Here is a 3,545-nt window from a genome sequence, read left to right on the forward strand (position 1 = left end):
TCCTATTATTATTTAATTTTTATTGTGAGTATATCTTGTAAATTCATTTTTGTAATGAGTTCTTTTTACAGGTTCCTAATACCTAATTGTTATATTTGTAAAATAAAAATTAATTCTACATTTTTACAGATTGGTCAATGGGTAATAATACAAAAGTTAAGTTGTTGTAAAGTTAAGCCATAACACTTGTAAGCTCTTAAAACATAAACAATTTAAATTATGTCTGACTAATAAAAATAAATGTATTAAATAGTTTTTTTTCACAGGTTCCTAATAAGTGTTATATTTGTAAAATAAAAATTAATTCTACATTTTTACAGATTGGTCAATGGGTAATAATACAAAAGTTAAGTCGTTGTAAAATGAATCCATAACACTTGTATGATTTTAAAATATAAACAATTTATAAAATAAATGTATTAAATAATTACTTTAAATGTGTGTTCATTATTTATTAACAAACTATACATTCTCTATGGTATTAACGTACACTGTTATTTATATAATGTTCAATATGTTCACAATATGTCAATATGTACATTTATCAATCAATGATGTGATTTAATAATTAACAACACTTAATACAAATATCAAATTCATTGTATTATTCAATTATATGTAACATATTTGAAAATAAAAATATAAGTTTAAAAATAGTAATAATAATACAATAATTCATACATTAGTTAACAATAAATATTTAATATTTATATTACAGAAAGGTTATGTTGTATAGAAATATATAATCATCATATCCATAAGATAAAATTTGCTGAAAGTCTATGATTTATTCCAGCTAATGATGATCTAAAAAATATGTTTAATGATTACTTTGATAGTGGAATGGGTATAGCAGAATCTCAAAGGTATCATGAACAATTATTGGAGTTAAAAAAAGATTTCACATTGGAACGGTTTGCTAACGGAGGCATTAATCCATGTTATCGTACAGTTCGTAATTGGCATGATATTTGGAACACTATTTTACAAAAAGATCTGTTTCCCTATGCTTATTAACTTATTTCAAAACTACAAAACTGCTGTCCTTGTTCATACTTCATCAATGATAAACTACATCGTCAACGGGTCAATGCTTTGAATGTTTGAAGAATTTTGTTTTACGGAAACAAATGTGAATTACATGTTTGGATTGTGATTATTTTAATGTACTTAGTTTATAGAGAAGTTACATAAAATATAAATTTTTTTTTCAAAAAAAAAACAAATTTTGGGAAAAACAATAATATTTTATGATAATTGGTATATAATGCTGTGAATAATTAATATTTGTCTATCTGAATTTGTGAGTTATATTATAGGCGTAACTTATACTATTTTGGTAAAGGATTGGTAAATCTCACAAAAAACATAAATTCTTATATAATATATTCAATAGACCAATAATAAAACCTATGAAGTTACGCCTATTGTGCTTAATATTTTCATCAATATTTTGTAGTTACTTAATATACATCTTACAGAGAGGTTTAGTTTGTTGCATTGAAATAAATAATAACCATACACACAGTATTAAATCGGCCGAGAGCCTAAGATTCATTCCAGCAGATAATAATGTCAGAGACATTTTCAACGAATATTTTGACAGCGGAATGGGTATAGCAGAAGCGCAAAAATATCATGAACAGTTATTAGAGCTCAAAGAGGACTTTATGCTAGAAAGTTTAGCAAATGGTAGTATAAATCCATGCTACAGAACAATTCGCAACTGGCATGATACTTGGAGAAATTTGAACCTGGGACCACGTTCTGGCAAAGGGTTAATTGAGGTAATCGTATAATAATTCTAACTAAATGTATTGGGCAAAAGAATATAGGTACAAAATTACTTTATAAGAATAAATAGTGTAATACTATGAGATTTTTACCAATATTTTTTTCAGAAACTGAAAGAGAAACAAAAAGTTTACAGTGAAAATGGTACAACCGTTTTATTTAAGGAAAACCCATTTTCTGTAATTGTGGTAACTCCAATTATGAGAAGAGCTCACCAAATGAAAGAGGCTCAAGAAATAATATTTGTTGATAGCACTAGTGCATGTGACCCACTAAATCATTCAATTACGTTTATTATGTGTCCAAGTGCAGCAGGAGCAATACCTCTGGCAATAATTATAACAATGGGTCAAACTTATGAATGTTATTGCGAGGGGTTTAAATTAATAAACGAAGCTATTCCTGAAAGTTTTTGTGGTCAGGGGTATCCCAATATATATCTTACTGATCAAAGTGCAGCAGAAATAAATGCAATAAACCAAATTTGGCCTAAAAGTAAAACTCTACTTTGTACATTTCACGTCTTGCAAGCAGTTTGGCGTTGGTTGTGGGATACTAATCACCAAATTCCAAAGGAAAAACGCAAGCCCTTAATGAAAACCTTTCAAAACATATTGTACGCAGAAAGTGTCGTTGAAGCAGAATGTGCGTATAGACAAGGAATTGAAAACGATGAATTTTCTCAGTGGAAAAAATACTTAGAAAATTATTGGTCATATAAAGAAGATTGGTGTTTGTGTTATAGGGATGGTACTTCTAGGGGACATGTGACAAACAATTATTGTGAAGTGGCTGTAAGACTTTACAAAGATCATGTCTTAGGACGAGTAAAAGCTTATAACGTTTTAGCTTTGATTGATTTGACAAGTACAGCTTTAGAAAGTTACTATAAGCGAAGATTAAGAGAATATGCTGACAGTAGAACTTCATCAACTAGATAAACTCTTCAAAAAATGATGAAAAAAGTTACTTTTTTAAATAAAGAAATCATTATTCAAGAAAATGATCACGAGTTTTTAGTGCCAAGTGAAAAAGAACAAAGTTTGTTATATTATGTAGACATCAAAAGTGGAATCTGTTCATGCCCTTCTGCCTTGACTGGGAAATTTTGTAAACACCAGTATGCTATATATCAGTTTTTTAGTATAAAATCGGTTAATTTTCCTTTAATAACTCCATTGGACCGCTACAACATAGCTAAAATTGCATTTGGAGATAAAGTTTTAGATAAGTCTTTTTATGATCCATTTATAACGGAAACCCAGAGGGAAGAAAATGTATCAGATAAATATAAATATGAAGAAATAAACGTTAATAATACCTATAATAAATTAAATGACAATAAAGAAAATAATAAAAGCCAGAATAACATTGAACAACACGGAACAAATTATATTCAAGAGACAAATACTAATAATAATAGTAAATTTGAAAATGTGATGAATTTATTAAATTCTTGTAATGCTTCTTATGGATCATCACTAGGTGGTATTAATAAATTGGAAGAAAAACTTAAAAAAATTAAAAGTCAAGGCCAATGGGAACATTTTTTATATACAGCTGGTAACTGTATATCTACAAGACAACGAGATGGTGCTAGAATTAAAGTACAGCCTACTACAATTGCAAGAAGAGCTGTAGGTGTAACTAGGGGAAGCAAACGCTTATTAGAGGAAGACCTCCAAAAGGTGAAAATCCTCCCAAAAAAGGAAAAGAAATTAAGGACTTATATAAATTCAATCAGCCAAATG

At 28.3% G+C, this 3,545-nt stretch overlaps 1 protein-coding gene across 1 annotated transcript in view; it reads left to right on the plus strand.

Moving 5' to 3' along the window:
- Window positions 1-3,545, plus strand: part of LOC115034062 — a 17,632-nt gene that overhangs the window by 2,210 nt on the left and 11,877 nt on the right. The window lies entirely within an intron of this gene.

The sequence above is a fragment of the Acyrthosiphon pisum genome, chromosome A2, assembly GCF_005508785.2.
Source record: "Acyrthosiphon pisum isolate AL4f chromosome A2, pea_aphid_22Mar2018_4r6ur, whole genome shotgun sequence".
In the NCBI taxonomy this organism is placed as follows: domain Eukaryota; kingdom Metazoa; phylum Arthropoda; class Insecta; order Hemiptera; family Aphididae; genus Acyrthosiphon; species Acyrthosiphon pisum.